General features: G+C 49.6%; 1 protein-coding gene and 1 pseudogene across 6 annotated transcripts in view; both read right to left on the bottom strand.

Moving 5' to 3' along the window:
- AGPAT3 (1-acylglycerol-3-phosphate O-acyltransferase 3) overlaps positions 1-22,138 on the bottom strand; it is an 89,126-nt gene that overhangs the window by 46,904 nt on the left and 20,084 nt on the right. For all 6 annotated transcript variants that reach the window (XM_015092679.4, XM_015092678.4, XM_060406075.1 and 3 more), the window contains exon 2: positions 19,917-19,976. The gene's annotated coding sequence lies outside the window, so the exon portion shown is untranslated. The remainder of the gene's footprint in view (positions 1-19,916; positions 19,977-22,138) is intronic.
- On the bottom strand, positions 548-19,854 carry LOC101101951 (heterogeneous nuclear ribonucleoprotein D-like; annotated as a pseudogene).

The raw sequence follows: 22,138 nt of genomic DNA, 5'->3' as shown, positions 1-22,138 counted from the left end.
CCCCCCCCCACCCTGTAATGGGTATATCTGGACATTTTAATCAAGAAAACAAAGTTATGATATTATGATCAGTCAAAGCTCTTTCTAGCAGATCACTGAATAAAACAAACCATTAAAAAATGCCTTTCTGGAGACAAGAATACAGCAAAATATTTTCTTCATAAAAGGAGCTACCAGCATGCTTTGTCCCATTAAAAATTTACTTTTCAAAATATAACCAAAGACTCATGATCTACTAGAAAGCTCCCACTCATCACAACAGTATAACTATGCCACAGAAACTTTCATGACAATGTCTCCAGATAGGCAGAGAGGAAACATTAAAGGTTATGATGGAAGCCTCGGTTAGAGGAAAACGAAGGCTTAAGAGCACAGAATCCATCTAACAAGCAAAGGGGACAGAGCAGACACTGTAGCTGGCTATTCACAAAGGACCAGCTCTCTCTTCCTATGGAGCAAGACTCCCTACAAAATAAACTGTGCGTTAATTATTGCTGATTTAAAATCACACTTTTACAGAGCTATTTAGTACCTGATGCAGAAAAAGTCACATAAGGAAGCATTTATTTGAGGTTTAACATGTAATCATACAAATAAAGTCTGTATAAACACAGAGCCACACAGTCATAACACAGATAGCAAAAGACAAAGTAAAAACAAAGAAAACTAACTGGCGGCTATATACAGTTGGACACAAATTGTGTCTTGCACACTAGAAAGTCTGTTACAAAATAATCATCTTAGATCAGCAGAAGACCAATCTCCAATGTCCTCCCGCAAGATGGCTACTTGAACAATCTCTTCCTGTTTCCCGCAGTGTCCCCTTTAATACGGCTGGTAATTGTTTTGGTGATTGCCACCCCCTCGGGATGCCTTGCCATAAGTAGTCTGCGTATCCCTGTCCATGTCCATAGTTCCCATAGTTATACCCAGTATAACCATAGCCGCCATAGCCACTATAGTTTTGATCACCACCATAGGCACTATTGTAATTTCCATATCCTTGATCATAATAGTTATTAAATCCTTAGTTCCAGTTCTGGCCCTGACCTCGGCCTCGCCCCCTAGTACCACCTCGCCCACCAGCTGCAGCACCTCTTCCTCCCTTTTGTTGTTGCTGTTGCTGTCTATATACCTCTTTGGGTTGTGCAACTTTGATTTCACACTTCCCAGAACCAATCTGATGATATCTGCTTTCTAACAATGTCTTTACTGGCTCCTCGTCTGTATGTGTAATAAAGCAAAATCCTCTTCTTTCATTTGTTTTTGTATCCATAGGAAGTTCAGTATTTTCAATCTCTCCAAAGGCTCCAAAATTTTCTTTAATTTGTTCCTCCGAAGTATCTGGGCTCAACCCACCCACGAATACCTTTTTGGGAGGTTCCTTCCCGTTTAAAGCTTTGGCCCTTTTAGGGTCTATCAATTTGCCACCCAGTTTGTGTTCTTTCAGTTCCAAAACCTTATCAACACTAGCAGCGTCCTTGAAAAGCACAAATCCAACTTCTTGTGATCGTCCAGTAACAGGATCTGTTTTAACCGTGCAGTCCACAACTTCCCCAAATCGAGACAAATATTCAGTTAGATCTTTCTTGCTTGTATCCCAGCTCAAGCCTCCAATAAACATTTTACCGTCATCCTGCTGGTTCTTGCTCGCGTTGATCCTGGATTCCTCTGCGAATTCCTGTATGTTGCTGCACTCCTTCATGTCTTCCATAGCGGCGGAGTGGTCGGCTGAGTGGTCGTCGGAAGGTGCTGCCGCACAGACCGAGTTGCGGCAGCAGCGGCGGCAGCGGAGCGTTGTATGGAGCTGGATTTAAAATGGCGGCGGAAGAGCTGAACTTGCATTTTTTGACCACTGGGAGAACATGCCAGGCCCTCCGGCCGCTCCCATCCCCTTGTCCTCTGAGCACAAGTGGTCTGGTGTCAGCCTCTCCTTCCCGCCCTGACCTGCAGACTGCCCGCCCGAGTGTCCTGGGGTGGCCCTGCCCTACAGTGGGGGGCTGCAGTCGCCCATTGCTGGTGGGCAAGCCTGGGGCTTAGAATCAGGAAGTCCAGCTTTGTAGGACACCTAAGTCACGTTCAACAGATCAGTGACACGGCTGTCACTTTGACCTCCCCTGGTTCCACACCAGGCGGGGAAACGGACTGCCACTCGTAAGCCACTAATGAACACCACTTCTCGCTTCACAGTGCCTTGTCTCGTCGTGATGGGAGCTACAGTCTCGTCCTGCCCTGGGCACCCAGACACAGTGCATGTTTTCTAGACTTTGCAAGCTGGCTCACAGAACCAGCTCCATCAGGAGAAAGCTCTGACTCCAAAAGCACACTTCATGTGCTCAGTGTTGGATTTCTCAAGTGACCCTGACCTTGACGCGGACTCATGCTGTTTGTGCGTCTGGGAGTATTGGCCTCCAGGGGCACCTCCACAGCCCAAGCCTTGGCCCTCCCCACGGCTGGCACCTAGAGAGGCTGGGTACCTGGAAGAGCTCACCACTCCTTGAAACAATCAGATCAGGAAGTCATGGGCACTGAGACCAGGGGGAGTTCACAGGGGTGGACAAGATGCCCCAGCCAACACTCACCTCTGCCTGGTCCATCCCACCAATTTCAGCTCCAGGGAAACTCAGCCACCAGCAAGACCACCCAGAAAGCTTGTCTCAACTTTCTCTTCTTTTATAGCACAAAACCCACCACACCTAAGTACTTACTGGTCCAGGTTTATCCTCTCCACACCATAGCCCCTGGGCAGGGACCCACACTCTGGCATCTGCCTGCTTCACACCTCTGATTCTGCCATGAACACACCCTCACCCTTCAGAACCCTTCCTCCAGCCCCTGCATATTAACCTGACATAATCCCCAAGATATGGCTGTAGAGAAAGCAAAAGGCAAAAGTGACAGCCAATCACTGCCCCCCCAACTCCAACCCCGCCCTCCCCTGCAGACTCAGAGTCCATCCCAGGCAAATCGGGGAGGTGGCACCCCAGCAGGCTGGCACAGGGTGATACCATGAGCCTGGGGGGATCTTAAATTGCTTTTAAAAAGGGAAAGGTAAAATTCACTTTAGCGATGTATTCTATTTAACCCAGGGCAGTCAGAATGTCAGCATTTGAGCAGGCAATCATATTAAGAAGGCAGCAATGAGACATCTGTGCCCTCATCCAAGTCTGCAAAGTCTGTGTGCTTTTACCTCCCAGGGATACTTAGTTTTCAAGGTCTGAGGCATCGCACGTTGGACCATCAGCTCTGCTGTTCAGTTACGTGTGTAATGTTTGCGGCAGATGAAAGCTTCTGATCACTCTGACTGGCAGACGCTACAGACCCAGGAACCACTCAGCCGTGACAGCCTGATGGAAGCAGGGTCAAGTGTGGTGCGCTGGAGGCGGGCACAGGATGGGTGAACACAAGACCTCTGGGTCCCTGGTCCTTGCCTGTCTTTTGAAGCTCAGGGTGAGGACAGACAAACCACAGAAAACTTTGGCACGTTAAAGAGGAGCAAGTTCTCAAAAGTGGAGGCCAGCAGAGGCAGGGAAGGGTCCCTGGACAGACCACTGACCCAGCCCCCTCTCCTGCAGCTGGAGCTCAGGGAGAGGCGAGCCCACAGAGGGTGCAGACTCGCAGTCCTGAGGAGCATGGCCCTGACCTCCTGTCCCCTCTCCCCAGGAGGTCTTGGGGCCTCTTCCAGAGGGAAGGAGGGAGGCCCTGTGGGGAGCAGCTCCCAGCCACCCTTACCTAGGCTCTGGGCACCAGCCTGCAAGACAAGTCCCAAAGGCCCTGAAGTCCCACGAGGTGGCTTTTATCCTGCCCTCAGCCCCGCCCCGTTGGCGAGGAAGGAGCTCCTAGGAAGATGGGAAAAAAGATCCTGCCTCCTGCCTGTGGCCAGAGATGGGGGCTTTTCACCCATGACTCAGACTCTGTGCAAGCCAGGAAGGCAGAAGCAGCCAGGACAGCGGCCTGGGGCAGCTGCCACGGGGCCCAGGGGAGAGTGCGCTGCTGCCCACGGCTGCTGGCCTGGCCCCAAGTGCAGAGAGGAGCCAAAGACTGTGGCTGCCTCCTTCTTTTTCTTATTTTCAGAGACTGGAAGCTGGGACTTGACCAGCCCCCACACTGAAAGGAGAAGTGCAAGTCCACAGTGAAAAGCCACCCACGTGGAGAGCAGTGAGGAGGGAGGACAGAGTCCAAATTCAGGCCAAGGGTCAAGGACACACACAGTTCCTGGAAAATGACTACTCTGCCAAGTGGCAGAAGGAGCTGCTTCTGTACCAACTGGACAGACATCCTGTCCACGGGCACAGGCCCAGACAGGAAGGAGAGGGGACCAGTGGGAACCCCGTGTCTGGCCAGGAAGAGGGAGGTGGAGGCCACTGAGGGGAACTTGGGGAGAGCCCTTTAAAAGGAAACGGCCCAGGTATGCACTCTTCCTTCCTACCTGGAATGAAGATGAAATGGCAAGGGGGGAGCAGCCTCCTTGAGACCACTGGAAAGACAGAAGCTGTGGACTGAGGAGTCAGAGTCCTGAGTCCCTGTGGCTCCATGGAGCTACCACCCCTGCCGTGGACTGTCTTACTGTTAACAGGAGAAACACTGACCTGTGCCGATTTCTTAGAGCACCTATGCAGAGGCTGAACCTACTCTCAGCAGATGTGGAAGTCTGGGGCAAAGGTGATTAAAAGGCAGATCTTGAAACTGTTACAAATTAACCTGAGTGGTTTAGGACTCGCCAGTGGTTCATAAATGTGGCTCCGGCTCTGCACTCCCATTGCAATCCTGTCTACACTGGAACAGGGAGCTGTGGAGGCCGTGCCCAGCATGCACCGGGTTCTCAACCCTACCCTTCCGAGCACACACACCCATGTTCTCTTGGCCTCACTTGTCCTTTCGCAGCATAAATGCCCAATGACAGCCAGTCCTCTTGGGGACAGTTGCATCATGGGTCCTGATGTCCCCACAGTGTAGGGAGGAGAGCAGAGGCTTGTGGTTGGAACAGACGAGCTCACCCACCAGGGCCCAGCTGGGTGCACAGCACCCTGGTCCCAATCATGCCAACCAGGCCTGGGATCCATCCACAGCTGGAGGCTGGTCACCCAAGAAACTGCCTCCGCATCCCCTCACTGGAGCCCCAGGGCCACCCTTCACCCTGCAACCCCACTCCCAAGGACAGGAGCCCCCAGCTAGTCTCTGGGCGACACTTTACAGGTTCTACCAGTTGCATAGATTTTTGATTCTAAAAAGTCAAATGCAAGAAAACAATGTCTCAGACACCCTTGAACCCACATTGCCAGGTAGCAGTGTGGGGTCTGAGACAGACCCCAAATCCAAAAGGGCAGCTCCAGGGAGACAAACTGTCAGCCTCGGACAGGCTACCGCATACACAGACACGTGCACACGCAGACACGCGTGCACATGCAGACACGCACACTCAGCCTCCGGCTCCTCATCTGCAGGAGGATGGCTGGCGCGGGCGCCCCCGAGGCCCCGACCCCAGAGCCTGTGACCCCCCCCACCAGGGTCACAGATGGTGTCTGAAGACAGGGTTGAGAGAAGAGGCTCCTGCCAGGCCAAACCCAATCCTGGTGAAACACAACCGCCCTGGGCCACCCTCCCGGCACCGGACATGTTCCCACACATTCCAGATCGGAGCACAAGGCAGGATCAGCCCTGTGCCCTCCCCACATCTCCCGCAGCTCGCACCTGGGGGTGGGGGCTGGCGCACTGCACGCCTGCCTCCCGCCCTCCCTCCTCCCCCACACACACATGTGCACCACACACACGCCCACAGATACATCCCACACGTCTGTACCATGTGCATCCCACACCCACACACACATGTGCACCCGACACACCCCACACATGTGTGTGTACCACACACGTGCACATGCACATGGGTGAACCACACCCACCCACACGTGCCCCACACACACGTGTGTGCCACACATGCACTCACCCCCCTGCAAGCCAAGCTGCTCTCCGCCCAGTGCTGCCACCCAGCCCACCCTCTCCCGACCTTCACTCGAGTCCCCCGCCAGCCTGAGTCAGCTGGGGCCTCCCTGTCCAGCAAAGGCCATGACCATGCTGGGCATCTGCTGTGGGCCCCACTGAACCAAGAACAAATCCCCCACCCCCTGGCTGCTGGGCCTGCCGTCCACACACACCCCTGCTCCCCACTGGCTGCACTGCGTCCACCCAGCTGTCCCTCCATCTGTCTGACCCTCCTTCAGCCCACTCCTGCTGCCCCCCTGGGAGGGGCTGTCTGTTCTCCCGCATCATCCACCCCACCTGCCACCCTGCCACACCCCCAGTCAGGCTCCTGTCAGCAACTGTCACCTGGCATTTTGGTGTTCATCTGTTTATTACTGTCGCCTCAGCCTCCATCCCACCACTGCCCACTGGAATGCAGCCCGGAAGCCAGGAAGGGCCCCTAGGAACTGACAAAGGACAGAGGGTCCCAATGTGGGTCTTTAGCACGTTTCATGGTTCTGTGTCACCTCCCCCAGGAGCCTCTGACTGCCCAGGAGCCCCTGAGCCCCCAGGAGCCTCTGCCCTCACCAAACAGAGGTCTGCAGGCACCTCGCCCACCCCTGACCCAAGCAGCACATGGGACGTGGCTGGCCCTTCCCTGCAGTTAGTGAGTGTTGAATAAGATCTCAGCTGAACCTGTTTCCAGGCTCAGTGCTTCACCCTCCCCACTGGGCGCCTGACCTCTGGCTGGGACGGCCCGTCCGAGGGGACCTGGGCAGGTCCACGGTCATGGTGGCCAGGTCCTCTCCAAGCCAACAAGCCCCAGTGGACACCGAGGTCCCATAGCCACAGAGCAGCAGACCCTCCCAGCAGCCACGGGAGCCCGGACCAGGGCCTGTTCCGCAACCACTGAGGGGGAGGTTCTGTATGAGCAACCTGACTTCTAAGACAGACAACACGTGTCTCTGGCTACAGCATTTTTCCAGAGCAAATGACACAAAGTACCTGCAGCAGAGAGAAAACATGCAGACGGTCCTCCCTGGCCCCCAGCCCACCGGCCCCAGCCCCCAATGCTCCCTCCTTCCGCAGGCTTCAGCTCCTCACACCCAGGTCCTGGCGGGAGGATTCTGGTTTCACCCCAAACAAAGAAGCCTACTTTCTCACAATGACCCACCAAGTGTTCGTTAAACCTTCACGACAGTGGCATCAGGACACAGAGGTATCCTCACACCTGCACCTCCTGCTGACCTCCCAAGATGTCCCCCCCACCCCGCCCCGTGCTCCTGGGATGTTCCCCACCACATCCACCCAGCACTGTGGCTGTGGGACGTGTCCACCTCCCCCGACACCCACTGGCCCATCCTGAGACTCCAGAGGTCGGAAAATGATCCCTGGAGACTCACTCAGAGAACCAAGCACCTGGGGCCGGTTACCGATAAACAGAAGCACAACCAACCACTGAAAACAAGCTGTCAAGGTGCCAAATAATGGAGCTCCTGCAAGGTCCTTCACTGCCCCGATAAAGCCAAGTTCCTGGTGTCCCCAGCATCCCTGAGCCCCTCCCTCACAGAGGAAGACACACACACATAAGCCAGTGCAGGAGCTGTCCCAGGAAGGGCCCTTTGCTCGGGGGTGTGGGAGGCAGGAGTGTGGTGGCTGTGGTTGGTGACCAGCATGGACTTAAGCACCCGCTGGGCTAAGAACTACTGCGATAAGAACTGTCAGCATCTATGGCAGAGAAGGAAGGAGATAAAAAGGCCAGCTGACGGTCCTGGGAGGCCAGAGGCGGGGAGTGAGGAGCAGGTGGGGAGCGCCACAGGTGGGGCCTATGAGCCCTGCTGCCCACTCCAGTGTCACCCTCGGGGCTCCCTGTCCCTCATTTGCAGATGGTGCCCAGAGCCTGTCTGGTCACAGCAGGGACTCTGAGAGAGCACAAGGGCAAACACCTGGCACGGTACTGCACGTGCCCAGAGAGCAGGGCGTGAAAACACCGTGTGCCCAAACCCTGATCCTCAGGTTTTCACATTATTTGAGATGTGAATACACTCTGCCTCCATCTGAGGCATCCCAGGGTCAGAAGGGTGGGCACCACAGGGAGGAGTGAGTGAACACATTCAACACGCTAAGTTCAAGAGCAGGAGGGAAAGCAAAGGAGAAGGATGGTAACGGGATGATTACGAGCAGGAGGTCCAAGCTCGTCAGTGATCGCGACAAGCATACACAGCACTCTACAGGTCCAGTCGCATGCTAGACCACAGGAGACAAGCAAAGCTAAGACACAGTACCACAGAAAGACAGAAACTACAGGCAAAGGAAAGACACACAAACACCCACGGGAAGAACGCTGGCCTGAGAGACTAAGATCGAGACACAGACTTGGAGCCGAGAGGTCCTGGAGCCCTGAAGAGGGTTGGCACGTGGGGACAAGTGGCTCTGTGCCCATACCTGTGCCTGTGACAGGACTGCAGGACACGCCCGGGCCACCAGAAGGCCCAGCGAGGAGCTCTGATGTGCTGCAGGGGACAGAGGGGTCCAAGCACAGGAGGCTGACCCGACAAGACACGCTGTGCGCTCAGCAAGCTGGCAGGGCAGGGGAGGGTGTGGAGGAGGCGTGGTGGCAGCAGGTGACCCCATCACCCCACTCCACGAGCAGCAGCAGGTACACCGAGGGGGCCTGGCTGTGCAGGGCCGTCCGGAGCAGGTGCCAGGGAAGGGAATGGCGCGGGGAGGGAGGCCACAGGGCCTCTTACTGTTGCTCTTAGGAGAAAAACAACAGACATTATCTGAAAGGGGGGGGACTCAGGATCTGACGTAAATCTGCTCGTACCAGGGAACCACTAAGGCCAAGCACACTTTCCTGACTGTTGACTGTCGGGTCAGCACCACCAAACACAGAACAAGACACCAGAAAGGCCAAGAGCAGACCCCACAAAAGAGAACAGCGGAGTGTGCCTGCGTATGGGTACCATTCTATCCGTACTCACCCCCCCAAATACACAGAATACTGACAGCATTAATCCAAAGACACGGATCAGGTCAGTACAAACGGATGAAGAACATACACAAGGGAAGCCCTTTCATACGGGCTTGTGAGAAGCACTGAATCTTACATATTACCATTTGTAAAGCAGGTGGCCAGTGGGAACCTGCTGTATGAAGCAGGGAACCCAAATCTGGGGTGCTCTGGGACAATTTAGAGGAGTGGGATGGGGAGGGGGGCTCAAGAGGGAGGAGACATACATATACCTATGGCTGACTCATGTTGATGTATGGCAGAAACTAACACAATATTGAAATTATTCTCCAATTAAAAATAAAATAAAATTTTTCAAACATTCAGCTCTGCTAGGTATAAGAGAATAGCTCAACCAAAACAGTTCAGCAAGACTGAAAACAATGAACAAATATACACGAGGAATGCTCAAAAAATAGGGTCCAAAATTTTGATATTGGAGAAGAAAATGTCAGGCAAGTGAAGTTAAATGACACAAAGCAGGACTATTTATAATGCTAGAAACTAAAATTCTCAAGGAAGATGTAAGTTTAGAGCCACACACCAAGCAATGCAGCTTCACGTTTCAGGAAGCAGAAATCACGGGGATACCACAGAAACAAATCAAGGCATCTCCTAGTAATAGGAGATGTCAGTACTTTGCTCTGAATCCAGGAAAGAACAGTGGTCCAGCACTAAGAGAGACCTCAGATGATGCCGCCTGTTGAAGTGCAGCTGGAGGACAAGCAGCCAGACCTGTGCTTGATGAGACAGGACGCACTTTCTCTCAGCTGCTCACGGAAGTGTTCACAAACAGTGCCCATGAATTAAGCAATGAAGAAATTTTCAACAAATCCAAAACAGGAAGTAAGATGCAAACAATATTGCCTAGAAATGAGTAACAAAATCAGGAATCAGAAAAGGCCTGCTTCCTTGCCGCAAAATGTCAGTGTTCTCCCCTGACAAGTTACTCTCCAGGGAAAAAAAAAAGTAGAGACCCAAACTGCAAAATTCCTAGAAAACACAATGAAAATGAAACCAGTGCTTACAGGAAAATTTATCACACTAAATACTTTAATTCTTTAGAAATGAGAACAGGAAAATAAGAGAGTTAAGCCTCCAATTCAGAAAGTTGGAAGAAAATTTAAAAGTAACTGAAGGAATTAATAAAAGTAAAAGCAAAAATGAGTTAGGAAGAAAGTATTCTAATTAACGACTAAAGCTTAAAAGCTGGTTTTGGAAAAAAAAATCAATAAAACAGGTAAGTTCCCTATAGCAAGAAAAATAAACTAAGGAAAGGCAGAATACACAAAGTATGAGAGAATAACCGTCAAAAGAAAATAAAGTTGTTTTAAAAATCATGGAAATAATTGTACATCTCTATGCAAATAAACTTGAAAACTTGGGTGAAATAGAGAATTTTCTAAGAGGAAAAAAAATTTTTTAATAAAAACAGTGACCACAGGAAAGATAGAAAGTCTGAGCAGACCTAATTTTATAGAATTAAAAATTAATGAATGATACCAAACCCAGATGACTCACAAGAGAATTCTATCAACCCTGTAAGATCAGATTGTCTTAACATAATTTAACCTTCTCCAAACATAAGAAAGGAAGGAAATTTCCAAGTGCCTTTTTATGAAGGAAGTGTGACCCTGAATTTACCATGTGAGAATGAACATAGAAAGAAGAGAATTTGTCTAAACCAACGGTTCTCAGGAGTGATCTGGGAAGCCCAGGGGACCCTAAGACCCTGTCGTGGGATCAGACTCATCTGTTTTCCAAGCACATTCTTGGCAAAGTGGAGTTTTCATCACTAGCTCCACCCCACTGCGCAGTAAAGCCAACTGAATGCAGAGGCAGATAGTTCGGTCCAGTTGCTCAGTCCTGTCTGGCTCTTTGCGACTCCATGGAGAGCCGCACACCAGGCCTCCCTGTCCTTCACCATCTGCAGATACTTCAGGGGTCTCCTATTGCATCATATGCTTGAGAGATTTACTACATTGTAGTAATATAAATTTACAAATAGCTGAGGAGAGAAGAGACGCAAAAGGCAAAGGAGAAAGAAAAAGGTATACCCAACTGAACGCAGAGTTACAGAGAACAGCAAGGAGAGATAAAAAGGCCTTCTTCAATGAACAATGCCTTAAAGAAGAAAACAATAGAATGGGAAAGACTAGAGATCTCTTCAAGAATACTGGAGGCAACAAGGGAACATTTCATGCAAGGATGGGCCTGATAAAGGACGGGAACAGTAAGGACCTAATAGGAGCAGAAGAGGTTAAGAGAGGTGGCAAAAAATACACAGAGGAACTATACAAAAAGGTCTTAATGACTCAAATAACCACGATGGTGTGATCATTCACCTAGAGCCAGACATCCCGAAGTGCGAAGTTAAGTGGGCCTTAGGGAGCAACACTACGAACAAAGCTAGTGGAGGTGATGGAATTCCGGCTGAGCTATTTCAAATCCTAAAAGATGATGCTGTAAAAGTGTTGCACTCAATATGCCAGCAAATTTGGAAAACTCAGCAGTGGCTACAGGACTGGAAAAGGTCAGTTTTCATTCCAATCTTGAAGAAGGGCAATGCCAAATGCTCAAATTACCATATAATTGTGCTCATTTCACATGCTAGCAAACTAATACTCAAAATTCTCCATGCCAGGCTTCAACAGTATGAGAAACAAGAACTTCCAGATGTTCAAGCTGGATTTAGAAAAGGCAGAGAAACGAGAGATCAAATTGCCAACATCTGCTGGTTCATCGAAAAAGCAAGAGAATTCCAGAAAAACATCTACTTCTGCTTCACTGATTGTGCTAAAGCCTCTGGCTGTGTGGATCATAACAAACAGTAGAAAAATTTTAAAGGAAAGGGGCTTCCCTGGTGGCTCAGACTGTAAAGAGTCTGCCTGCAATGCGGATGACTTGGGTTCGATCCCTGGGTCTGGAAGAGCCCCTGGAGAAGGAAATGGCAACCTGCTCCAGTACTTTTGCCTGGAAATTTTCACAGGAGAAGACTGGCAGGCTACAGTCCATGGGGTCACGAAGAGTCATACGCAACTGAGCGACTTCCCTTTGCCTGCCTCCTGAGAAACCTGTATGCAGGCCAAGAAGCAACACTGAGAACCAGACATGTTACAACGGACTGGTTCAAAATTGGGAAAGGAGTACGTCAAGGCTGTATGTTGTCACCCTGTTTATCTAACTTCTATGCAGAGTACATCATGTGAGATGCTAGGCTGGATGAATCCCAAGCTGGAATCAAGATTGCTGGGGGAAATATCAATAACTTTAGATGTGTAGATAATACCATTCTAATGGCAGAAAGTGAAAAGGAACTAAAGAGCCTTTTAATGAAAGTGAAAGAGGAGAGTGAAAAAAAACTGGCTTAAAATCTAACATTCAAAAAACAGATCATGGCATCCAGTCTCATCACTTCATGGCAAAGAGAAGGGGAAAAAGTGGAAGCAGTGACAAGATTTTATTTTCTTGGGCTCCAAAATCTCTGTGAACAGTCACTGCAGCCATGAAATTAGAAGACCCTTGCTCCTTGGAAGGAAAGCTATGACAAACCTAGACAGCATATTAGAAAGCAGAGACATTGCTTTGCCAACAAAAGTCCATATAGTCAAAGTTATGGTTTTCCAGTAGTCGTGTATGGATGTGAGAGTTGGATCATAAGGAAGGCTGAGTACTAAAGAATTGATACATTCAAATTGTGGTGCTGGAGAAAACTCTTGACAGTTCCCTGTACTGCAAGGAAATCAAACCAGTCAATCCTAAAGGAAATCAACCCTGAATATTCATTAGAAGGATTGATGTGGAAGCTCCAATACTTTGGCCACCTGATGCAGAGTTGACTCACTGGAAAAGACCCTGATGCTGGGAAAGATTGAGGGCAGGAGGAGAAAAGGCCAACAGAGGATGAAATGGCTGGATTGCATCACTGACTCGATGGACATGGGTTTGAGCAAACTCCAGGAGATAGTAGAGGACACAGGAGCCTGGGGTGCTGCAGTCCACGGGGTCACAAAGAGTCAGACACAACTTAGTGACTGAACAACACCAACAACAAGGAATATATAAAATGATCTCTCTCTCTCCTCATTATATTTTTTTTCAGCTTTGGAAAATGTTGTTGTTTTTTTTCAGTGCCCAGCTCTTTGCGACCCCATAGACTGTGGCATACCAGGTTTCTTTGTCCTTCACTATCTCCTGGGTGTGGGAAGTCAAGAAACACCTGGAGTAATAGGCAAATTTGGCCTTGGAATGCGGAATGAAGCAGGGCAAAGACTAATAGACTTTTGCCAAGAAAATGCACTGGTCATAGCAAACACCCTCTTCCAAAAACACAAGAGAAGACTCTACACATGGACATCACCGGATGGTCAACACTGAAATCAGGTTGATTATATTCTTTGCAGCCAAAGATGGAGAAGCTCTATACAGTCAACAAAAACAAGACCAGGAGCTGACTGTGGCTCAGATCATGAACTCCTTATTACCAAATTCAGACTCAAATTAAAGAAAGTAGGGAAAACCACTACACCATTCAGGTATGATCTAAATCAAATCCCTTATGATTATATAGTGGAAGTGAGAAATAGATTTAGGTGACTAGATCTGATAGATAGAGTGCCTGATGAACTATGGAATGAGGTTCATGACATTGTACAGGAGATAGGGATCAAGACCATCCCCATGGAAAAGAAATGCAAAAAAGCAAAATGGCTGTCTGGGGAGGCCTTACAAATAGCCGTGAAAAGAAGAGAGGTGAAAAGCAAAGGAGAAAAGGAAAGATATAAGCATCTGAATGCAGAGTTCCAAAGAATAGCAAGAAGAGATAAGAAAGCCTTCCTCAGCGATCAATGCAAAGAAATAGAGGAAAACAACAGAATGGGAAAGACTAGAGATCTCTTCAAGAAAACTAGAGATACCAAGGGAACATTTCATGCAAAGATGGGCTCGATAAATGACAGAAATGGTATGGACCTAACAGAAGCAGAAGATATTAAGAAGAGGTGGCAAGAATACACAGAAGAACTGTACAAAAAAGATCTTCACGACCCAGATAATCACGATGGTGTGAACACTCACCTACAGCCAGACATCCTGGAATGTGAAGTCAAGTGGGCCTTAGAAAGCATCACTACAAACAAAGCTAGTGGAGGTGATGGAATTCCTATTGAGCTATTTCAAATCCTGAAAGATGATGCTGTGAAAGTGCTGCACTCAATATGCCAGCAAATTTGGAAAACTCAGCAGTGGCCACAGGACTGGAAAAGGTAAGTTTTCATTCCAATCCCAAAGAAAGGCAATGCAAAGAATGCTCAAACTACTGCACAATTGCACTCATCTCACATGCTAGTAAAGTAATGCTCAAAAGTCTCCAAGCCAGGCTTCAGCAATACGTGAACCGTGAACTTCCTGATGTTCAAGCTGGTTTTAGAAAAGACAGAGGAACCAGAGATCAAATTGCCAACATCCGCTGGATCATCGAAAAAGCAAGAGAGTTCCAGAAAAACATCTATTTCTGCTTTATTGACTATGCTAAAACCTTTGACTGTGTGGATCACAATAAACTGTGGAAAATTCCTCAAGAGATGGGAATACCAGACCACCTGACCTGCCTCTTGAGAAATCTGTATGCAGGTCAGGAAGCAACAGTTAGAACTAGACATGGAACAACAGACTGGTTTCAAATAGGAAAAGGAGTACGTCAAGGCTGTATATTGTCACCCTGCTTATTTAACTTACATGCAGAGTACATCATGAGAAACGCTGGACTGGAAGAAACACAAGCTGGAATCAAGATTGCCAGGAGAAATATCAATAACCTCAGATATGCAGATGACACCACCCTTATGGCAGAAAGTGAAGAGGAACTAAAACGCCTCTTGGTGAAAGTGAAAGTGGAGAGTGAAAAAGTTGGCTTAAAGCTCAACATTCAGAAAGCGAAGATCATGGCATCTGGACCCATCACTTCCTGGGAAATAGATGGGGAAACAGTGGAAACAGTGTCAGACTTTATTTTGGTGGGCTCCAAAATCACTGCAGATGGTGATTGCAGCCATGAAATTAAAAGACACTTACCCCTTGGAAGAAAAGTTATGACCAACTTAGACAGCATATTCAAAAGCAGAGACATTACATTGCCAACAAAGGTTTGTCTAGTCAAGGCTATGGTTTTTCCAGTGGTCATGTATGGATGTGAGAATTGGACTGTGAAGAAAGCTGAGCGCTGAAGGATTGATGCTTTTGAACTGTGGTGTTGGAGGGGACTCCTGAGAGTCCCTCATCTTCAAGGAGATCCAACCAGTCCATTCTAAAGGAGATCAACCCTGGGATTTCTTTGGAAGGAATGATGCAAAAGCTGAAACTCCAGTACTTTGGCCACCTCATGCGAAGAGTTGACTCATTGGAAAAGACTCTGATGCTGGGAGGGATTGGGGGCAGGAGGAGAAGGGGACGACAGAGGATGAGATGGCTGGATGGCATCATGGACTTGATGGACGTGAGTCTGAGTGAACTCCGGGAGTTGGTGATGGACAGGGAGGCCTGGCGTGCTACAATTCATGGGGTCGCAAAGAGTCGGACATGACTGAGCAACTGAACTGAACTGATCTCCTGGAGTTTGCTCAAATATAGTTTTTTATTAAAAAATACTCTTTATGTTAACACGCAATGGGTTTATTGCTGCTCTTTTGAGTGAATCATTAAATAAAATTTTTTAATGTTCTGTGTTACTGTGGCACTGCTGACATTTGGGACCTCTGTCGTAGGGCTGCTGTGGGGCTGTTCTGTGCATTACAGGACATCTGTCTTCTACCCACTAGACACCCATAGTAACACCCAACACACCAGCTGTGTCAACCAAAAACCTCTCCTCACATCACCAAACATACCCCTGTGTAGAGGAAGGATTACCCTCAGCTGAGAACAATGGAAGTCATACCTCCTAAAAGCAAAAGCTTTATACAGTCCCCAATAATTTTTTAAGAGTGTAAAGAGACCAAAACTTTGAGAACCATTGCTCTTTACTTATGAAAATAAATACAAAACTTCCTTTAAAAATTAACAAACAGAATCTAACAGCACATTAAAAAGACAATATGGCAGGACCAAGTGGGGTCTGCTCCATGAATGCAAGGATGGTTTGATGGTTTGCTGTTGTTATTCTGTTGCTAAGCTGTGTCAGACTCTTTGCAACCCCATGGACTGTAGCCTACCAGGCTCCTCTGTCCATGGCCCGTTACTTAAAAGGTCAATCAGATGTGTGAACACAGACATATGCAATACATATATCTTAGCAAACTGATTTCATCACATAGTTAACGAAAACAAAACATCATGACCAAGTTTGGTTTATGGCAAGACACAAGAACGATCTACCATAGAAACTCAATTGATCTAATAATTGTCAATAGAGACTAAAAAAGAAAAAACATGATTATGTCATGAGATTCAGGAAAAGCAGCTGATGACAAGTGCCATCCATGACTGTTTAGGGACGTCCACCCTTGAGACCCCTAATCCTCAGAGAGCTCACTGCAGCCTCTGTGATGAGACAATGAAAAAAGTAACAGAAATCAGGGTGAAAAAGAAGGAAACCAGCTTTCCTTCTTTTTAGACAATCAGAACCCGTAGGTGATATGATTGTCTATAAAATCCAAGAAGCTCTTAAGGCAAGTTATCGGTGATAGCAAGGGATAGGTGGGCAGCTGGGCAGGGCCTCCCTCCCCCGGGTCCCCTCACAGCCAGTGGTTCCCTTGAGAGAAGCTCACTTTGCTGGGGGGCCAGGACGACAGCAAAGCGGCGCTGAAGCTGAGAAGGGGCCACACGTGGACGATGGGATGGGCACTCACAGGCCGGCCTCTTTCTAGCACCCACCCGCCTCAGCCCTGGGGTCCCTGTGCTTCCAAGGACATGTTTCTGAATGTAAATTAACATGCAAGCCAGCAGGAGACCACTGCAGGCAGGCCGGAACTAAGTGTGGGAAGGCGGCTCCAGACCGGACGCCCATCCCTGGGGCAGGCAGACCCCTTGGAGCAGAGTGAGCCATGTCAGTGCTCAGGCTCTGCAAGGGCTCCAGAGGACTCTCTAGCCTCAGCTCTGTTCACCAGGAGACCAGGGGCCGTCAGGCAGATGGTGTGTCGGGGACACGGGGCCTCGTGGTGGAGCAGAGTCAGACCAAGGCCCCCGCCTGCTTGTGCTTCTGGTGTGCTTGCTCTTTACGTGCTTGAGGGACATGGCTCTGTTACTGAACTGATGACCAGCTGAATGTAACCACGTGTGCACATACCCTTACATGGGTCCCAACGAGAGGAACACAGTGTCGAATGTTCCAGAAAACAGACGCTCCGGGGTGGCAAGGGAATCCGGCCCAGGCCACTGTTCTTGTAGAGCCTAACCCACCCCACCCCACCCCCAACCTACAAATAGCACCAGCCAGGGGCTCTACACCGGCAGGGGGCAAAGTCTACCTTCCAGCAGGGGGCGACCCGGGGCCGGGCAGGGCCGCTCACCCTGCCGCAGTGTCCGAGAGGGTGAGCCTTGCTCTCTGCCAATTGTCCCCACTGCGCTCACCCAACCCCCTCCACACAGCCCCTGAACAGGAGGATGAGCGTGCCAGTTACACTTTCTGAGAAGACACACATATCTCAAGTCATGAAAGCACACTCTGGGTCTAGGAAACTGAAAACCAGAACCAGGTATTATGCTCTGGAATTGTCAGCCAGACTTCTTACAAAGCTTGTGTGTACGTGTGTGCATGCGTGTACGTGTCTGTTTGTATACGTATGTCCAATCATGCTCTTTAGAACATACATAAAAGAGGAAGCCACGTCTTTTTAAACAAGGTAGGTTTGTGTATGTTAAAAGACCCCAAACAGGTCAAAATCAAGTCCCACAGACAGACGTCATGACACACAAACAGTTCCAGAAGCTGCATAAATGTTCTCATGTGCATGTTGACAAGTTCTGGAAGGATAAACCACAAACCATTTACAGCGGCAGTTCCCTCCAGAGGAAAAAAAAAGGTGGGATTTGGGATGGAGGAAAGAATGAAATTTTGATGACTTATTAGGTTTGGTTTTGTGTTTAATTTTCACAAGCATACATCACTTCCTTAATTAAAATGTAAATATTAACAAAAAGTTACCTGCTGGCTTATAGCGCTCCAATCTTCTGTCTTTGCAACCATTACAAGGCCTAATCAATTAGGCTGAACCCGAATAAGATAGTGTTTAAGGGAAAAAGCTTGCCCTGCAGGACACCAGCCTCCTCCAAACACAACTTGGCCGGTCAAAGTCTGAGCCCTTTGTGAGTCCCCTCGTGTCTCGTTTAGAACAAAGAGGACCTGTCCCCAAACATGGCCAAGTGGGGGGGCCTCCCACCTTATCTGCCCTCACAGCCTCTCCTTCTGCACCCCCACCCCCCACCCCCACCTCAGACTGAGCGCTGAGATCCATGTGGGCCATGGGGGCAGGCAGGGAACAGCACTGTTTCAGCATCAGTACCTAAGAAAGACTACGGAAAACCTTCTAATCACCTTAAAACTTATAAGAAAAGCTAATGGAAAACTCGTGTGAGCTAAAATTGCAGTAAGCTACGTAGGAGATATGTTTAGTTTGTTTTACCATTCATCAGTGGCGGGGGGTGGGGGGCGGGTGGTGCAGAGCCAGTGACCATCATTGTGCCTGGGGCCGTGCGGCAGGTGGGGTGCTTCTCAGGAGCACTCAGGCCCCAGGGCCCGAGAATCCACGCAGCCAAGGTCTGAGCGTGTTCCCGGCTTCCCGCAGGGCTGGGGCAGGACGCCATGACCAGCACCAGAGTCCACCAGGGCTTGGGAGCCGGAGCGGCAGGGACAGGACCACATACCCCTGCCCTCAGGACAAAGGGAGCATCGTGAGTCTGTGTCCTCCTCAGAAAAACACAGGTAAGACTCACTGTTCACAGATGGGAAGAGAATTGAACGATGAGGGGTTTTATAAGTGCTCAGCTAGGAGCCGACTTGCAGAAAAACAGAGGTAAGCGTGACTGATGAGCCCCCTGCTGCCACCCTTGTCCACCTGCCTCATCTCCACTCATCACACCAGCACACCGTGGTCTGTAACTTCCACTTCTCTGATGGCTACGTCACACATCTTTTCAGATGTTTATTGTTATTAGACACTTGGGTATCTTTTGAGAGGTACCAGTTCAAGTCATAAGCAAACGATTTGCTTTAACTTTCAATACTGATGACTACTAGCTTATTGTGGTGGTGGTAGGGTGGGGGGAGGTTGCTCTATCTTTCCTGTCTCTAAAAACTGTTCAGTTGTATGCAGGTAACTGAACGTCATTTCTTCTCGTAAACGTTGAGTTAATCTTGTTGGGTGCTTGGTTATCAGTCTGATCTGGGGATTGTCCAGTAGCTGAAGAGCCTCTGACTCACTGCTCTCTTCCCGCTCCTGTTCCCAGCCCTCAAGGGCTACAGAACTTGAGGCCCCATACCCCAAAAGAGGGAGACCAAACTGACTTCCATCTCTGACCTCCCCAGTTCTGTGCTTCCAGGAAAGGCCTGGCTGATGACCAGTGCCATTGGCCACTCTCCTCCAAAAACAAAGCAGTGCTGATAACACACGGCTGCCGTGCACAGAGCAATGTGCTTCGCTGATCAGAAGGCTCTTGGTGCCCCCCACAGCCCTGCTGGACTCCTTTAGGAAAATCAACCAGCAATGCATTAAGGCCCAACTGCGCCCACTCCATCCGTCCCTTCAGTGTCACTGAGGCTGGGCCAGCGAGCCTGGCTCTCCAAGCGAGGAACTTCCGTGTCTCCCAACGGAGCCAGGTTCAGAGGACTGGGGTGGGACCCTGTCTGGCTGGGACTGCTCCAGGGGACAGTAATAAACACACGCACACACACAACCGCACATGCGCACACACACGCGGCTAAAGCATCAGGCACCTCCCTCTCTGGACTCACCGAGGCCCAGGGTCAGCAGGGAGCGGGAGAATCGTCCTTGGAGGTTTCTAACTTCAAGGCCTGAAAGTGAAAGACACAACACAGTGTAGTTAGGCAGGACTAGAAAAATACCAGCAAACGAACTACATGCTGTTACCCTGAAATCAAAAGAGTCTGCACATCAGGGAGGCGGACGGTTATGAATGAACCTGATTTCCTGATGAACTGAACAGTCCACTAGCTGAGGCAAACACCAAGGACACAGCCTTGCGGGGCCTTTCCGAGAACTGCTACTGTCCTCCGCCTTCTAAGGAGGCCTGACAGATGGCCCATAAATGAACATACCCAGAGAGAGGCAGAGGGCACACCCCAGGAAGGGCTGCAAAGCAATTTCAACCTCCGTGGGGGGCTGGCAGGAGCAGCTGAAGGTGGGCTGCCTCCTGCCTCAGAAGAGGAGCAGAACAGCCTTCAGGTCTCTGGCCTCTGGGTGACGAGGCTCCAGCTCCCAGGACAATGACCGTGCTGACCTCAGCAGCTCTCACCTTCCTCCAGACCCACTAACCCTGCAGACAGGCTCGTCTCCAGGTCAGCCCAGCCCTCCTCCACTACGGCTTAGCTTGTGATCAAGAAGCCAAAACCAGGCCTACTGGCTAAGTTTAGTCCTTGTTTTTGTGTGTTTGTTTTAAACCTCAGGTACGAGTCACCATTTAAATCATTGTGCTGTGTCCAGCTCGGTGGCCTTAAGAGCATTCACGCCGCTGAGCTGCTGTCAGCACTGTCCAGTCACAGACCTTGTCCATCTTCCCACGCTGACCCTCGGCCCCATCACTCACTCACTCCCCTCCCCCTCCCCAGCCTCTGGCCCTGCCATCCTGCCTTCTGTCCCTGGGACTTGACTCCTCCAGGGGCCTCACATAAGTGGGTCACTCCAGCGTTTGTCCTTTTGTGTCTGACTCATGTCACAGAGCAGCCTGTCCTCAAGGTTCATTCATGCCATAGCACGTGTCAGAATTTTGTTTTATGCTGAGTTGCTTCAGTCATTTGTCCGACTCTTTGGCAACCCCAAGGACAGGCTCCTCTGTCCATCGGATTCTCCAGGCAAGAATACTGCAGTGGCATAGTTTTCTTCTGCTTGGGATTTGTGGATCTCCTTGAAAATCAGTTTTCATCAAATTTGCAAAATTTTAGCCTTTTTTTTTCAAATATCTTCCATCACACATCCTTTTCAATTTCCTATTTATTATCCCTCTTTATGGTTACACTGATGATGTTGTTTTTTTTCTCCTGCCTCTTTCCTGTGTTTCATTTTTAGAAAGTTTCTGGTGCTATATCTTCAATAATACTGATCTTGTGTCTGCAGCATCTGACCCACTATGAACCCATCCAGCGCAGGGCTTTCCTCTCTAGAAGACTTGGGTCTTTTTTTTACACCATTCATTTTCTCCTCACCTTGTGCATAGCTTCTCTGTGTCACTGAACACATGGGCCATATTTATAACAGACATTTTTAACATCCTTCTATCCTGATTCTACCATCTGGATAGCATGGATCCACCTGGATCTGTTTCTAATTGATTTTTCTCAACTTCTGGGTTACATTTTCCCATCTGTTTGCACAACAAATAATTTCTGCCTGGTTCCTGGACACTGTGAACGTGGCGTGTTGGGGGGTGAGTTTGTTGTCATCCCTCAAATATTGTCAGGCCTCTTTAGTGGATGCCATTAACTTACTCAAGAGTTGTTCAACTCTCTCCAGGCTTCCTTCAAGCTTTGTGTCTATGGGTCCTGAGCAGGCTCACATCTGGGGAGGAGACTACCGCCTTTGAGGACCCTGCTCAATGCCCTCTGAACTGTGAGGTCTTTTCACCTGGCTGCTGAGTATGCAACTTCACTCACAGCCCATGTGAACTGAGGAAATAATGATACCCACGCTCTTCCAGGTCCCCTGACCTTGGGGGCATCCCCCACACCTGCGATGGTCAACAGGGTCTAAGCACGGGGTGGGGGTTCTGTGCTCAGCGCCCTAGACCTCCTGATTCATGCTCTCCTATCCTCTCCAGCATTTCCCCCACAGATTCCAGCCTCCCTGGAGCCCTGGTCACCGGGCTACGCCTCCACCACCCTCCCTGTGCTCAGCTGGCAGGTGCAGGGGATGAGCTGAAGGGGGCGCCCCTTCTGTGGGGTCACTGTCCAGCGCTCCTGCCGTGCGGTGTTTAACGCTGCAACCTCATATGCTTCTGTTT

The sequence above is a fragment of the Ovis aries genome, chromosome 1 (genome assembly GCF_016772045.2).
Source record: "Ovis aries strain OAR_USU_Benz2616 breed Rambouillet chromosome 1, ARS-UI_Ramb_v3.0, whole genome shotgun sequence".
NCBI lineage: Eukaryota > Metazoa > Chordata > Mammalia > Artiodactyla > Bovidae > Ovis > Ovis aries.
Note: the sequence above shows the minus strand (reverse complement) of the source record. Positions and strands in the feature narration are given on the sequence as shown.